Source organism: Onychostruthus taczanowskii, unplaced genomic scaffold (assembly GCF_017590055.1).
Source record: "Onychostruthus taczanowskii isolate IOZ18803 unplaced genomic scaffold, ASM1759005v1 scaffold81, whole genome shotgun sequence".
Lineage (NCBI taxonomy): Eukaryota > Metazoa > Chordata > Aves > Passeriformes > Passeridae > Onychostruthus > Onychostruthus taczanowskii.
Window position 1 is genome coordinate 2,559,758 of NW_024506002.1, and position 17,204 is coordinate 2,576,961.

General features: G+C 45.9%; 1 protein-coding gene across 2 annotated transcripts in view; it reads left to right on the forward strand.

Moving 5' to 3' along the window:
* The first annotated feature begins 10,707 nt into the window (after positions 1–10,707).
* The window catches only part of AMOT (angiomotin), a 49,438-nt gene continuing 42,941 nt past the window's right edge, over positions 10,708–17,204 (forward strand). Inside the window, exon 1 of one of the 2 annotated variants that reach the window (XM_041424327.1) lies at positions 10,708–11,513. The gene's annotated coding sequence lies outside the window, so the exon portion shown is untranslated. The remainder of the gene's footprint in view (positions 11,514–17,204) is intronic. The other variant, XM_041424328.1, reaches the window with a different exon arrangement.

Genomic DNA, 17,204 nt, shown 5'->3' on the forward strand with positions numbered 1-17,204 from the left:
GGGTAAGGGCGCTGCGCGGGGTGAGGGCGCGGCCGCGGCCGCGGGGCGAGGCCGGCGGCCGGCGCGGGGAAAGGCCGGCGCTGTCCCCTCAAGCACCGCCCGGGACGGGCCCCCCGAGGCGGGGCAGGGCAGCCGGGTGTTCCCGCTGCCCTCACGGCCATCTCCTCCTCCTTCACCGGGCGGTGTGGGGCGGTCCTGGGGCTCAGCCCGCGCGGTTCGTGGCTCTGGGGAAGGCTGGGCGTGGGGAGGCGGCGAGGCTCGGGGGCTGCTGGGGGGTGTGGGAGCCGTCCCTGCTCCTCTGTCCGGCCCCTCCCCGGCTCCATTGTCAGGTCCCGGTGGTGCCGGGGATGTTTTGTTACCCGCAGCCTGTGCCCCAGCCGCCAGGGATGGTCCCTGCTCTGCCCTTCTCCTCCCGCCGGAGCTCACCCGCACCTGCCCCAGCTCTGAATTTTACAAAAACATCTCCAAATCCTCCTGCTTTGATCTCTGAGAGAGCAAATTTGGAGGGTGATCATCCCCAAAGGGTTAAAAGCTTTGCATCCGTGCCTTGGTTCGGCCGTCCCCGGTGCGGTCATTGTGGATTTCGTTCACACACTGAGTCAGGCAAGGCCATAAATATTCACCGTGACTTCTACCACATGGTGTAAGCAGCTCAAACCCCATCTGCCTCAATTCCCGGACACTTTTTTGGGGAAGGTGAAGGCTGGAAAGCCAAATCTTCACTGTGGAGGAGCTGTGGTGGATGCAGGAGCTGGGGTGGTGTTGAACACCCACTGCTTTTCTTGGTGCTGGCACCAGCCAAGCGCTGGCTGCACAAGGTGGGATAGCCCAGCACTTCCATATTTCAGGCTCCTGGGGTTCTCACAACATCCACGCCCTGACTCTGGCATCCTCACCTGCACTCTCCCATCATAGCATGAATAAAGAAGATCTCCACTCAATTTTCAGGTTAAAATTTTCAGCATCGCCCCTGATAAATGATTCTTAACTCAACCCCAATGCAGTATAAAATATAAAATTCCGTTTTAGTTAATTTTTCATTTTTATTCCACTTTCTAATTATATTTTTTCATTAAGCATCTAATCACATCCTAGCATTTCTCATTAGTAAGGCTCAAGGTGCTTTACAAAAGAGGGAAAAATATAATTATTCAAATTATCCTTATTAAGGCTTAGGTTTTGGGCAGCTTCTGCAGATAATACAGGCCATAAATAATTAAAAGTACAATCTAATTAGAAGAAATCCCCAGTTGTAAACTAAAGTGCCACACTGAAGAAGGCAGTGTGTTACAAAGCATGGCCTTGTAACCTAATCTCCCTGATCAGAACAGTATCCCATTAACCCACAAATCTCCCCTCTCCTGACCTGCGTGCCCCTAGGACAGGTAATTCCATGTGCAGGATCCAAGGGAGGGAATCTCAGTGACCAAAAGCAGCGTGGAGAGTGTTCTATTGAATTCCTTGGCGTTTGAATAAATGTCTTGCGTTTACCAAAATATCCAGCCTGAGCTGAGCAGTGTTGAGGGTAGAACTGATGGAGTATTTTAGCAGAAATTGGGTTCAGAAATAAGAAGCATTGCTCAAACTGTAGTCCAGAAGATATGAAAAAAGGTTGTGGCCTGGATCCAGTTCATCCACGTCCTGAATAGAATTCTGACCTGAAACTTGCTCTGAGCTCTTTGTCAAATTTCAAGAGTTGGACATGGGCTTTCCTGTTTGGGAATTTAGTTTGTTTGTGCTAAAGTGGGTCTGTGTATCCCGACACCTGCGTGTCCTGCTGGGGGCTGGCTCCATCAGGATCACTGTTTATCCACATAACTCAGCAGCAGGACTACATGGATGAAATCCTTGTTCTCATTCCAAGTACCTGCTGTCACATCTGAGTTATTCTGTGGGAATGTTTTTGCTTACCCAGCGCTCAGCAATGACCTAATTGCAACCTTCTTGTTAGGCAGAGAAATTTCTGAGTTTGGCTTTGCAGTTCACCTTCTCAGCAAATAAATCTCTGCTCTATAACACCATCTACCATCACTTGAGCCCAGTGTTCATGAGGGATCGTGAGGCTGATGGGGGCAGTGAGTGTCTCTGCAACAGCTTCTCCCACTGTAGCATTGCCATGGCTAACCCAGAGCAGGTGTAGGCTGTGTTGTCAATGAAAATTCCTGAGTCTGGTGATCTCTAGCAGCTTTCTTACCACTAAAGGAACTGCACCTGTGTTAGTCTGGTGTTGTGTAATTTCTTTGTAAGGTGGTGATGTAAGAGCAGCTACAAATAAAGCTGAAAAAGTCTGGACTGCCTTTCTGCCTAAGCCTGATGTGGCTTAATCTTGGCCAAGTTGGTGTAATTTTCAAATATAACTCAAAGGGATGCTGATTGCAAGTCACGTTGAAATGAGTCCCAAAGTTCCTCAGGGTCTTGGACAGACCTGTATCTTGATATGTCTGTGCTGTAATTTCTTCATTTGTGTTGTGTTGTCATGCTCATTGCTGGAAGCTCTGGGTGGTGAGGCACGGCTGGAGCTCCCAGTAATGCTGGTGGTACTGGGATGTGCTGCAGGGGAGGACCTGCAGAAATGAGGAAGCTGCGAGTGCAGACATTTTGAGCAGCAGAATGAGGGAGGGTGAGAGGGAAAAACAGAAAAGTCAGTAATAAAAACTAAGCCATGACCAGGGTTGTGGGTGATGATGTGTTCCCTGAGAATATTCTCATGTGCTGCTTAGGAGAGGGAGAAGAGAAGAGCTTTCCTGGAGAAGTGCATTTCCACACAATGAAGCCTTTGGTTTCTTCCTTTGCGCATTTCTGGAGCAGTCACATCTTTCTTTCCCTAACCCCAGGAGGCATTCCCATTTCCTTTCATTTACCAGTGTTTGGAAGGAGATGAGGCACTGTTGGGCTCCCTTCTTAACTTAACCTGTGGGAAGCTCCACGTAAATCCTTGGATTTCCCAGTCCTGACACCCAGGAGGTGTTTGTGGAGTCGAACACAAGGTGGAGGTTGATGCTGTCCCAGTCCTGAGCCTGTGACTCTTAATCCTGCCTTGCTTTGAAGTCTGAAGCTCAGGAGTCTGCATTAATGATCAAGGGGCAGAGCTAAATACAGAATTCCTATGGTACAAAGGTAAAGGTGTGGGTAGGAATGTGGGAAGAAAATATTTAAGAGCAGCCTGGCATGTATAGTTAATAATATTAAAAAAGTAATCATGTTAATGTCCTATAGGTGCTCAAGTTCTCAAGGCTCTGAGCATCTCATCCCTGTAGATCACTGGTTTCTGCCTGGATCCTGTCATGTGCCCAATATTAAATTTCTCAAAGAACAGAAAACTTCAGGTTTGAAAACTCTTGTCCTTCTCTGCAGTGGGAAACTTGCTGTGCCCTCTTAGGCAGGAATGTCTGCTCCTCATGCAGTGTTTCAGAGCTGTGCTTGGCATTTGGCTGTCACTCTGTCCCACTCTGCCAAGTGTCAGTGATCCCTGAATGCTTAAAAGTTCCTTGGGACTCTTAGCAAATGTGAAGCTCTTCTAAATTTGAGATCTGTCAGGAGCAGAATGCATTAGAACAATTATTCCTGACTTCAACTTACGACTATGTTAAAACTCACTTATTTTTACCACAGAGCGTGTTCTTTTTAGGGCTCTGAGCTGTTTCTCTAATTCAGGAGCTGTTCTTCCCAATTTTTACTTCATAAAGGAAGATAGTCAAAAGGGCTGTGTATCTCACTACACATAATATACACATATATACAGCATTATGAAGTCCCATGTATTTTTTTTTTATTAACACAGGATTTCTTTATGTATTTAATACCATAGTGTAAACAAATATTTATAGAGGTGTCTGAGCTTTTTGGGTCAGCTGTGTCCGGTAAAAATTTGATCCAAATCCGAGGAGAAAAACCCCACCTCTGACATTGCATTCCCTTCTTGTCCCCAGGGAATTAAAAAGACAAAATATTTTAAGCCATTGAACGTGCACTGAGCTTTAGTTCGTTAGCTAAGAAGGAGTAGGATGTCTTTCCACAGATACATTCAAAACTGAAGAACAAAAAGCTACCTTGAAAAATGGCCTTTGGGAAGCAGATGGCAGAAGCCAAGAAACTTGAGCCCTTTGCTAATGAATACTCTGTCCTTAACATTGTCTCTTTTGTTTCCCACACTTCCATGAGCTGCACATGGATTCAATTTGCCAGTTTTTAACCCTTCTTCCTGGTGCCTGATCCGAGCACAGTTTGGGAGCTGGGACAGCTGGCACTGAGGTGCTTGGCTTGGGGTTTCTTTTTGCTGCCTCTTTGTCCCTGTGCAAGCTCTGGCTCAGGTGTGTAAGACAAGCCAGGAGACACGGCTTGGGTGCATCCTGGGGAGAGGGAATCAAAGCTTTTCCAGCTTCCTGGCAAAGGGTGGAACAGAGACAGGGCTGGGAGCAGGTTTGCTTTGATGAAAACAGCAGCATTCCCACTGTGGCTCCTGCTGGGGAAGGTGCTGGAGCTGGGCTAGGACTTTTTTAAGGAGAGCTGTTTTTCTTGACACAGCCCAAAAATTGATGGAAAGTCAGGGTGGAGCCGAGGGATTTGGCATCATGGGAATTTCTCACACCAGCTTGTCTTTGTGTGGCAGCACCACAGAAGTGCTTTCTGCTGAGAGAAGCATTTACATCAGATGTTTATTTGAGACAGTGAAATTTATTCCAGTGAGTGATGATTGCCCAGAGTAAATGCAGTTCTTAGTAATGACTGCGTTGTTTCCAAAAGCATAGCTAGCTCCTAGAGCTGCTGTTTTCTAAATTGTTAGGGACCTAATTAATCATAAATTTATAACTGAAATGGCATTTCATATCAAGAACATAATGCACTTTCATCCCTCATTTTTCTCTTGATAACTGTTGAACAAAGATCACCAGCAGAGAGTGCTGGTGCTCTTCCAGAATGTGGCAGCAGCTTTTGAAAATGATTGTAAAATCTAATCAGACTTTTTTCCCATAATTCTATTTTTAGTTTTTAATTTACATGAAAATGAAATGTTAATCAATTACCTGTAACTTGATATCTTGCTCTCTCTAATTATCAGTCTTTTGGTAGTTTACTACAGGGAAAAGACTGCTTTTAGGAGCACATCTATGTATTCATAAAAATTCTAATTGGCACTTTTTGAAGAAGTTATTTAAGAGAAATGAATCTATTTTGTTTCAATATGTTTTTTGTACCTAACATTTTTTCCCCTGTCATTTCTCTTCTTTAATTTCATGTTCAGAACAAGCTGGTTACAGTACAGCTTCTCTGTAGCAGGGGAAGATGGTTCTGCTTCTGCAGTTCGCAGAGCTCTTGCATGCACATGGCACTCAGTGCTTCACTGAGACCATGCCTTTACCCTTCCCAGGCAGTGCCAGGTTGCTCCCAGCCAGAGATTGCTGTTGGTTGGGCCTCTTTAATTTCTCACTTTTGAGTCTGCTTCTGACATTAGCATTAAAAATGAGTTGCAAGAGCTTTAAATCAAAGAGCACCCCCTGTCTCCCGTCCCTGTAGTATTTATCAGTACAGCTGCACCATTTTAAGGCCTGGAGACTTTGAAGAGGTTGAGTTTTTTGATATCAAACCAGCCATGGTTGTCCCCTCTTAGGCCTTATGGTCATTGAAATATCAGGATTAGCAAGTCTGGTTTTTGCTGCAGATCCTGCTGTACATCTTGTTCACTTGTAATTTCACACAATCTTTAGTCCTTGAGAGCAAACAAATACTGTGCTGAGGTTTAGTGCCTCCATGCCTTACTCTTACTGTTCACTCTGGTCCAAATCCCTTGGAAGTTGAGGGAATCTTTCAATTAATTCCATCAGATTTTAAAGACATATCTCTTTTTAAAGAGACTTGAGAGGTGGGAGTGCAGAGAAGCAAGGGACTGGTCAATTTTCCTACATTAAAGTTGTTAACATATAATAGGCATCAGCTAAAGGCTTACAGGTCCATCTCTGGGAGAAGAACAGTGTTTTGTAAGGAAATCACTTTGTCCAGACTAACCTTATTTTGCCCAAACTCCATTTAACTGCAGGGCACTGAGGTGTGAATGTGTTTAGGGCAAAGCTGAAACATTTGTTTTTCCATAGTTGGCAGTTGTTTACCACTCTCCTGGATACACAGCTCTCTTCTGCAGTTCTGCACAGAGAGGGGCCAAGGTTCAGCAGTTAGAATAATTCTCCTTACAGGTGGTACCTGATCAATCACCTCACGGGTGACATGTCACTGCTGACCTCTATATTGCATTTCACCGTGGTAAGCTGTTCCTTTTCTCCCCCTTCCTTGCAGGCCTTTTCTTCACCCCAGGAGCTACGCTGCACTTGAGTTACAATCCATTAGAGGCACCTCCCAGACTGACAGACTTTTAAAACTCTTCACACGCAGCAGCATGAAAAATCTTAGAGGAGTTGGGGCTGTGTTACAGTGTAAATCACAGTAGAGACAGGACATGAAGTTGGCTTTGCAGAGGTTTCTGTATCAGTTACTTCCCTCACAGCAGTTATGTGGTCATCAAAGTTTTATTGTGTAGAATTGGTAAAATAATACATTTGTATAGAAAGACACAGCAGTTACTTAGTGAAGGCCAGAGGAATAAGTAGTGTGAACTGTTCCTGCTCGTGTGTTTTGAGAATAGAATTTTTCTAGCAATTCCACGCATGTCAAGTTTGATGGTGGTAATTTCTGGTGCTCTTGATCTGTGAATAGCTGTTCTTGCTATCTTAGTGGATAATAACTCATGTAGTTCATGCCTCAATCTCTCATATGTCTGATTCCCTTTCCCTTCAGAAATTGTAGTTGCTCTCCAGCCGTACACAACACAGGATCCAAGGGTGCCTTCCAGGCCTTGTTAGAGCTCAGGACTGGATGTGGCAGCAACACCAAATCCTCTGCATTTGATTTAAAGATGGCCATGGCCAGCCTGAAGGTGCTGAGTGCTAAAACCAGGTGGTGAAACAGCAGCAAAAGCTGCAGTACTGCATGTCTGAGCTCACTGTACATGTGGGCAGCAAGGCAGAGGCCTCTGCAAGTGCAGACTGAATTCCCAGCCTGACTTTGGACCAACCACTCAACCTTCTGGTACCTTGGTGCCTTCTGGTACCTTCTCCACACATTTCTTGTGACTTTTACAAGGCTTTAAAATCTTTTAGTCTTGTTTTGATCTGTATTCCCAAACATGTGATGTTGGTTCGCTTACTTCCTTTTATTCAATGAGTATTTGTCAAACTCACCTGGAAGTGTCCAAGGCCAGCTTGGATGGAGCTTGGAGCAACCTGGGATGGTGGAAGGTGTCCCTGCCCAAGGCAGGGGGTGGAATGAGATGAGCTTTAAGGTCCCTTCCAACCCAAACCATTCTGGGATTCTGACTTTGTCTTCTATGACAAGAAATACACTCTCCCTTTTCAGAAATTCCTGTTTCTTGCTCCTGCTCACATTCCTGGCAAACATCCTCAGTTCCTCTTCTTAGGTTTTTTTTTCCTGTTTCTTTGTATTACTGTCTGTTTACTGTAGGGTCATTATTTTGCCCAATAATGTATTTTATAGACAAAGAACCCCTCACTTTGGTGGGGACATTCTGTCTGGCCTCAAGAGCTAAATGCCACTTCTGAGCCCTGCTAACACTTTATTTTTATGTGCAAGAAGAAAAGCTCCGTTAAACTGGCCCGAGATCAGAGATGCACGGAAATGAATTCAGGGCCCTGTGCAGTGTGCTGAGTGGATGCTGAGCTGAGCTGTGCTGTGTCTGTACAGGAGGGATAATATCAGCAGCTTCCTGAGCTCCAGCTGCTGCGGACAAAGGGCGCCAGAGTTACAGCCATTCCTGGAGGGAGGAACTTTAAGATGGAGGAATTTTAAAGAATGTGAAGGACAGCCTCTTAAAAAATTGTAGGTGGAGCAACACCAGGTTTTCCTAAGCCCGAGATTTATTCTTCTACTTTGAATTAGTTGCCGTTGTAGCGCTTATCTTTTGTGCTTTTTTAGCACAACCACCGTGACCTTTGTGTGATTGCATAAATTGGCCCGAGCACGCTGGAACAGTTATTAGGAACCCCTTTCTTGTGTTGTTTCCTGAATTCCCACATTGTGGCGTGATGTGTGTATGGAAACTGCTCGCTTCCTCCGCTGGCAGCCGTTCAGATGTGTGCTGGAGCTCCTGAGCACCGGCCTGGGCGGGGAGCTGGGTGAAGGGAGGATACAGGGGGAGAGTGTTTTAAGGAAGAGAGTTTGGATTTCATGCAGCTTTGTTCTTTTGCAGTCCCGATAAGGCTGGTATCTCCAGTTGTGTGGGTTGAACACGAGCAGTGCTCCTGGAATAGGCAGCAGAGGAGCCGAGGTTAACACGCCTCGGGCAAGGCTCGCTGCTCCCCAGTGCCTGCATGAAGCAACGCTTGTGCTTTCCTGATGACTCTGCCTCCTCTCTTTACTCCCATATTTTCTTTGAGCATGTGGGAGGGAGACAGGATGTGTGACTGAAGCACAGTTTATAACTCTTTCCCTCGCTCTAGCTGTGCTAATTTCCCTTACAACGCTGCCCCACAGCATCCAGCAAATGTTGCCTTCAGTAGCTGCTTCTCTGCTGCCTGTTCTTTTTCCTTTGGCATTTCAAACTGTAAGGTTATGGGATGTTAATGAGCTGTTTACATGTGTTTCTGCATTTCTGCCATTAAAACATTCCAGTGAATGAATGTTGGTTATGAGGGGGGAAAAATAGATGTTTATAGAATGCTGCATTTGGGACTTCTGTAATTTGACTTCCTGAATTTTTGGCCAAGTCTTTCTTTCAGTGCTAACATTTGGGGATGTTGGAAAGGATTTATTTGCTCAGAGTGATTAAAAGGTAAATGGCTGAATCATGCCATCTCTCCTCACATGAAGGCCAAATTTCACAGTGTAAGGATTTGACATGTGGCCAGTTTTTGCACTTTCAGGGTTTTTTTGGAAACTGGTGGCATCTTAGCTTCAAACCTTACCAAATTAGTACTGCTTAGTGGGCTTCATATTTGCATGATCAGGCCTTTATGTATTAAATCAGCTGTGGACACACCGTGACAGCTGCATTCAGTTTTTTGTTTCGCTCTTTTTTTTTGAAATTACAAGGTAATGACCAGGAGCCAAGTGGAAGCTGTCACTGGGAGATTGTCCTCCTCTGGAGTTCAGGACAGGAATGGCCTCACTGGGGGAGGATTCCAGTGCTCCCTATGCAAAAGCTGAAGGAGGAGGTGGATTGTGAGAAAGGCAGGGTAGATTGTTTGTACACAAATAAGTCCCTACTGAAGGACCAGTTTGTTATCTGTCAGCCTTGTTTAGACTGGGGATTTGTCCTGATTACAGGGGCTGGGTGAGGAGAAGTTGGTGTTGCTTAGCCCATTTCAGAACAAGAGCTTTGCCTCTCTGGTGCAAAGACTGGTTCCACTGCAGAGCTGTGTTACTGCCATTACTAATCCTCTATTAGATCTTCCAAAACAAGACTGCCTTAAGTATTTCTTTTTAGCAGCATTTTTGGATCCTTTTATAGGCTGTTGAATGGGGTCACGTGCACAAAGGTGGTGTGTCCATGCTTTGCTGTAAAGGTTGTGGAATGTTTAAAGATAAACTGTTTTAGGAGTTGAAATTCCACACTCTGATTCCAGGCACTAAAGCCTTCAGCAAAAGCCACCTCTGAATGTGGCCACCATCTTTTATCCTGTGATAAAATGCTGAAAATCAGAGTTGTATTTGGGGAGAACTGAAGTGTCTTCAGTCTCATCTTTTCACACTGACCATTATTTCCAGCTGTGGCAGAGTAGTAGAGGTCTGTGGATATTTCCTGTTAGGATAGCCTAAGCTTTGGAAGACCGTGCAGTGTACATTTTGGTTTTAAGTAGAACATGATATACAGGGATCTCCTTTAATACCCTGCCTATATGCAGTTAGTCATGACCAGTTCTTGCCTTGCTTTCATTTATTTTCAGCATTTGGCCAGCAAAAATGGGGTGAGTCCTGGGCTGGTGTACTTTGCTATAAACCCATTTCAGTCCAGTGTCTTGGCAGGCTGGTTTTGGTGGGGCTGACTCCTGTTGGTGTTTCCACAGCTGCCCAGGTAGCTCCTCCTGCAGAGGGACCAGGGCTGTCCTGGGGGACACTGGGCACAGCATCACCAGCCAGGCCAGGGAGGGGATTGTCCTCCTGTGCTGTGCTCTGCAGTGAGGTGTTCTCACCTCAAATGTTTTGAGCCATTTTGGGCGCCACAATATAAAAAAGATATTAAGCTTTTAGGAGAGTGTACAAAGGAGGCCATGAGGATGGGGAAAGGTCTAGATGGAAACTCTCATGAGTGGCTGAGGTCACTTGGTGTGTTCAGCCTGGAGGAGACCTCGTTGTGGTCTTCAGCATCCTCCCAGGGGCCGTGGAGGGGCAGCTCCGATCTCTCTCTCTGTGGGCACGGACAGGAGCCAAGGGAACGGCTGGAGCTGTGTCAGGGGAGGCTTAGGTTGGGTATTCGGGAAAGGTTCTTACCCCGGTGGGTGCTGGGGCACTGCCCAGGCTCCCCAGAGAAAGGGCACAGCCCCGAGAGCTCCAGGAGCGTTTGGACGCCGCTCCGGGCACAGGGTGGGGTTGTCGGGGTGCGTGTGCTGGGCCAGGATCCGCAGCGCTGCGCCCCGCGGCTCGGGCCGCCCCGTGTGTCCGTGTGTCCGTGTGTCCGAGCGGCGGCGGCGGGCCGCCCGCGCCCACAGCAGCGGAAGGAGGCGGAGGAGGGAGCCCAGCCGCCCGTGCCGCCCGCTCCGCTGCGCTCCGTGCCGCCAGCCTGCCCGGTGCCGCTCCGCCGCCGCGCACAGGTAACCGCGGAGAAGCAGCGAGCGCAGCCGAGCCCGCCCGGGCGCGATGCCGCGGGCCGCCCTTCGCTGCCGGGGCCGCGGGCGCTGCGACTGCCCCGGGCGGCGCTGCCACTGACAGCCGAGCTGCCACCGCCGGGACGCGGACTTTCCCCTCTTTGTGTTTATTCTGCCGCTCTCGAGGTACCGCTATCCTCCTCCCAGCGACCGCGGGCAGGTCCTGGCTGACTCTGGGATTTTTTTCTACCCCCCCCCTTCCAGCTCGATTGCCTGTTCTGAAAGTATATTTATTAAATAAAAGAAAAAGCCGAGCCACAAATCCAGTTCGTATCACATTCCCCGTATTGTGGAGTCCGGTTTATTTGTGCGGTTAAAAAAAAGTTTACTCCCCCTCCTCCGGTTTTATTGACACTGAGGATGAAGAAGGATTTGCAAATGAAAGCGCCTTGAAATACAGCATCTTTTGGAGAGAGCTCTGCAGTTCTCCAGCCCGTTAAATCTCGAATTCCACCCTTTGCCCCTGCTGAATCCACTGTTCTGCCCTTTACTCTCTGGGGTAAAAAACCAAACAACAACAACAAAAACCCGAGGGGAAAAAGAATACCTTTGGCAGCAGGGAAGCTTTGTGTGACTGACCCAACGAGCTACAAGTGTCCAGTTTCTGAAAAGAAGAAAACCCTTTTGTCTTCAGCGGATCGGTAGGTAAGAGATGTGCTCATGCTGGAAGGGACTCTGCATTCTTTCTCCAGCCTTAACCTGGGAGCTAGACTGGCTCTCTTCTCTGTCAGCTTTTGTCCATCACTTCTCTCTCTTGTAAAGTTTGCTTTTCATCTTGCAAAAGAAAAAACGAACAAAATACTTTTGCTCATCCACCTCTTTCACCAGTGGTAGTAAATTGCCAAAAGGAATAGTGATGTACTTGTGTGTAATTGCATTGAGTAAAACTCGGTGGAAGTCGCTGAAGTGGGTTTGTGTCAGGCCGTGTTTGAAAGCAGCCGTTTCTTGTGGTGCTCTTTTCTTTTGAGAAAATAATTGCAGTCATTGTGCTTGTAATCCACGTGTTGAGATTGTCTTTGCTGGTCATGCTGCACAGAGGAGCATCTATGTGCATTTCTGTATCACACGTGCAAACAGGGCTGCCACCATGGGCTGATTTCTTGTTTCACACTGGAATTTGTTTTACATTAAGTGCTTTACTGCTGTGTCACAAGGTGTAAAAGTGTTGCACCCATAATTAGCACGCCTTAACAGATTATTGAACATGGTCAGGAGCATGCTTGGCACTGTGCACAGTGAATATGAGGGGATGTTTCCTTTGTTTTGAGATTTTTTTTTCCCAAAGTAAGACTGAAAACGCAGCAGGGACATGTGCACATAATAACTGGATGGAGGCCCAGTCTCTGTGCAGGGAAACATATTTTGCAGAATACTCCTTTCTGTAGGGGCCAAGTGCTGAGTGTGTCCTGCTTTGCAAGTGATAATACCACAGTGAATGTCTCATTTTCCTTCCCCCCCAGCTCTGTACCTACATTCCTCCTTCCTTCTTTGCTACCAGGCATTTCTGCAAGGGAAGGACCTGTGGAATTTTGTGTGGCTGCTAGTGGGACTCCTTGTGTCAGGGAAGATTGTATTGTTCCCTGTGGAATCACGCAGCATCCCCCAGCAGGAGGAACTGCTTGTTCATGTGGTGAAACCAGCCTTGACATTGAGCTCTTCCCCGCTGCGTGGGTTTTTCCTGTGGATGATACAGGAAATGCTACATATTGGTCTGTCCTGCTCCCTGTTCCTCTTTCTTTTTTAGGTTTTTTTTTTTTCCCTTCCTCTTCCCTGGAGGGATTTGTGTGGGAAAAGAAAGTGGAATAGGTGGGGCAGCAAGTCAGTGTGCTGTGAGCTGCTGGACCCTCAGAGACCTGGGGGTGCCTCAGTCTCTGCTGAGCTGCAGCAGCCAGTGGAGCACCTTGCAAGGGGACTGGGGCAAGTGACTGACCAGGATCCATCCTGGGGTGGAGGACAGGGCCTTGGTTTTGGCTCCTGTCTCACATTTTTCTGCTTGACTATTTCAGGGCACTGAGCCTTGTCTACCACGTCAGGGTGGGAACACAAGAGCTGTGTTCTCGAGCTTTCCCTACGCCCTCGTGCTGCTCCCGTGTGAGCGATGGGCAGCATCACTCAGGTTTTTCAGGGCTGCTGTGAAAACATGAACCCTACCATCAGGCCCATGACCCTGTTAAATCTCTGGGTCAGACTTTCACCAGGGTTACCTCAGTGATTGCTCCTCGAGGGAGCAGGGTCACGAGCTGACCCTGGAAAAATTTGTGCTGTAGTTGAAGTTGCAGGTTCATCTGGGACACCTGGTCTCCCTCTCTTTTACTGCCAGGACACTTATTTTTAACATAACCCCATCCCTCAAAGATTCCTGGGAACCAGAAAACAATGTAGAATGATTTATTTTTCTTGAGGAAAGGGTGGGCTTTCCAGATGGAGGGAACGGGGTCTCTGCTCATCCCACAAGTGCTTTTCCTTTTGGATTCTGGAGGTTTTTTGCAGCAGCACTGGCTGCCCTGGGGATGGGGGCTGGAGGCAGAAGGGAGCTGGACAGAGTGGCCGTGTGGTGGGACGTGGGCTTGGAGTTTGGCATGACACTTGGATTTAAATTGTGCTGACTGGTTAATGTGCTGATAGCGTGGTTCATCATCCTGCCTGCTCCTGGTGACACAAGACATCAGATTGTGCCATAAACGTGGGACAAGCAAAGCATTCCCCTTGCCCGGAGTACACTTTGGAGTAATGCTTTGGAGCAGAGAACGCCGCAGCTGGGCCACAAGGTTTTCATATGCCTGTGATACAAATGTATAAAAATTCTCTGTGGCCTCTAATACAGCTCAAAGGGCAGCTGATTTAGACGTGCCTGAGTGTTGAGGTCAGGAGATCACATTCCATAGGTTACTAGATGAAAGTGCTTCAAGAGGGTATAGCATAAATATTTGATTCATGTAGAAGGGATTGGTGCAAATCCTTTTGTTCCTTCCCCAAAGATGTTCTGGAGGAAAAGCACTGTTAGGAGGGAAAAAACCAAACCCACCGAACAACAGAAAACTTGTAACTTCTTTGTGCTAGAGGAAGTTGGATGGTAACATAGTGTATTATTGCTGAATTCCACTAAAATTCTTCTCGTGGGATACACGGTCTTGGAGAACTCTGAAGGGAACTAATGTTTTTAAGTGTAAAATGACTCATAATGCATGGGCTCTTGAGGTTGGGTTTAACATTGTATGCAAACATTGCCAGCTGGTGGGGATCTTTTGGGATAAATAAGAACTGTATTTGCACAAGAAGGCTTGAATGATGCATTTCAGATGCATCCTGATTAGCATAAGCCATTCACTTTGCAAAAGAATAGCCAGAATCCCAGAAGTGGAGATAATTTAATAGTTCTCTTGTTCTCTTTAGTCTGTCTTGCATCAGCAGACTGATCAATCTTTTTGTTTATTTAGAAATAAGGTTGCATTGCTTTGCTGCCACATTTTCCTAACCATGACAGTGAAACTGAGAATTTGCATCCCCCAAGTTCTCAGAGCATAAATGCTTCTCCCACTTCTAGCCCTTCCTTTTGTTTCCAGTTGAGTGTAATGTGATTTTTATATATATATATTTTTTTTTTTTTGGTGGTTATTTTGATAGAACAACTTGCACCATTTAATTCTTCCTAGGGCTCAGCACAATGATGCCTTACTCCATGGCTGGGGCTCAGTCACTGCAATGAGCAAACAGCTCAAGGAAAATTTGAGCTCATTAAAGCTTAATTTTCTTAATGTGGAGTAAAATATGAGCTTGGTTTAGATTGTTGTATTAATGTATACACAGGAATAGGTCTTCAATTTTAGAATTGTCAACAGTCCAAGAGTGTGTTAATGTATAAATTCTTCTGGCAGTGAAAGAATTTGTCTGTTTATACCCCCCTTGTGGGGCAGAACTCCTTGTGCACTTTTTGTTTCATTCTTACTAGTGGCTTTTAAAGAGCTGCAGAGCTCTGGCCTGCAGGGAAGACAAAACCCAGTATAATAAAGTTCTTACAAGTTCAGAGTATGCATTAAACTAAAACCTGGTTCCAAACACTTGTAAATGATGAGATTCTCTGTTTGGTGCAGAACATGTTGTGTGCTGGGTTCTGTTGTGAATTAAAAAGAAAATGATGACCTTGTTCTTGGCAAAAGGTTCTTGGATTAATGGATGTTCCTACTTTGGGCTGAAGTGTAAATGCTTTCAGAATAAAGTAAGATGCCTGTTTTTCCCTATCTGGCTGTTGTTGCACATTCCCACATTTCAAGGTATTTTCAGACACTCACTTTTGAAGAAGTCCTCTCAAAGGGTTCCTAATCAAAGTAGCCTTATGGATTTTTTTTCCCCTCCTTGCTATTGTGGACGATATAGTGGGAGTGGAATGTCCTTGGTTGCCAATGTTTGCTGCTAGGTATCCCCCTTCCATGGAGACCAAGTGTTTATAAAAGTGTGAGAACAGCCATTCTTGGGGATTGGCAGTAAGGTCCAGGCTCTCTTTCTCCTCTTCTATCCACTGAAATACAAGAGAGGACTTGGTTCCTCATAGAAGTGTTCCAAACTGCCTGTTGCTGGGGTTATACACTTGCAGGAAGCACTAGAGGATTTGTCAAAGTGATTTGTCCATTGTGTTGAATCTGGGCCACAACCCATTTCTCTAAGCTCATTCCTTTCAGGAATTGTCTGCTTTTCTTACTTTCTGATGAGTAGGTACTTTCTAGGTTAGGCTTCCACATACCCTGGTGCCTGATCTTCTCTCCGCACGTGCTCTATATGTGGCAGCAGCATCATAATGTAGAGTTAAATCATTGTCTTTTATGAAAGTGCAGGCACCTACCTGCCCTGTGAGTCCAGTTTGGCTGCAGGAGTTGTTAAACCCTTTTATACAGGAGTGTGTATTCCCAAGCAGCTCTGGAATGCAGTGCTGGCCACAGGAAGAACTTCATGCTGCAGCCTCCATGGCCATACCTTCAGCCTTCCCAAAAGCATTTGATCCATGCTTTGGACAGATCTGATACTGGAACTGTGTCCATGTGAAAGTAATGGGCTGTATGGTGAACTCTAAAGTCAGCAAATATCCAAATCTTGCATATTACCTGGTCTCCAGAGTAGCCTTGAAATGTTGTCTTCAGGACAGGAAAAAGATCCAACAACTTTGGGGAAAAATAGTGTGAAGTTGTTCCTAGGAGCAATGAATTTTTAAACATGCGATATAATCTTTCTTACTTGCCTACTGTGCTGTAAGTGAAAGGAGTTTTTTGTGGTTGATGGACACTTGTGTTTACATGGACACTTGGATGTAGTTTTTAAAATAAGAATAGATTTAAAACTTACTTGTGTATTAAATGGCCATTCAGGGCAAACCAGACATTTGATGTCAGCAGTAGCTCAGTGCATGAGGGGTGAATAGGAATAGAAAATGAAATGTTAATTAAAAAAAACCCCTGAGAACAGAATTCAAAGGCCTGTGGAAACAAATGCCTCAAAGCTTTAAAATCCTGCCTTAGCAGAGTGGAGAGGTTTGTGTGAGGAGCTCAGCTTAGGTGCAGGAGGAGCCTGTGTTGGAGTCTCGCTGGGATGGAGCTGTGGCCATCCCTGGTGGGGGTGGTTGGATGTGTCATCCCTTGTCCTGGGCAGTCCCACAGGGCTTGGCTGGCCCTGGAGAAGTGGGGGCTCCCTCCTGTTCCCCACAGCAGAGTGTCTCCTGGTCCTGGCAGGCACTCTGCATTCTTGGTCCTGCAGAAGGGCTTCAGAGATAAATGCTGCCATTCAGACTTGCTGCTTTTTTACTTTCTCATCCTCTCTGAGAATGACTCTTGTCTAGTTTGGTTGTGTTTCAGCTTAAAATAACCTTTTTTTTTTTAATACTAAATATTTTAAATTCCTTGGGAGTTTGGAGAGGTCTTTGGTCATTTTCCTTGGTAACCACTGTTGGGCTAAGGCTCATCAGTATTGGTCACAGTACAGAACCAGACTTTGTGTAAATGACAAAAAAGTTTGCTGATCCAATAAAATTGGTTTTTAAAGGCTTATTTGTATTAGCAAAGCACTTACAGTGTCCAATTGTAGACCAAAATGTCGTTGAACAGTTCTCTTATATGAATGTTTATGAATTAAGCCAGTTTAGGATTTTGCTTAATGAATTAATTAGCATTTGTAAGACCTTGTCTAAGAGTTGTGTCGCAGTAATATTTTTTTCAAAATGTTTTGTGTCTCTACACAACTTGTTTTTTGAAAGAATTACTTAATATATCAGGATTATTTACTGTAACCCTCAAGGAAAGTAATTCCACATTTCAGTGACTTTGTTCCCATCAGGGTTTGGTGGACTTTTCC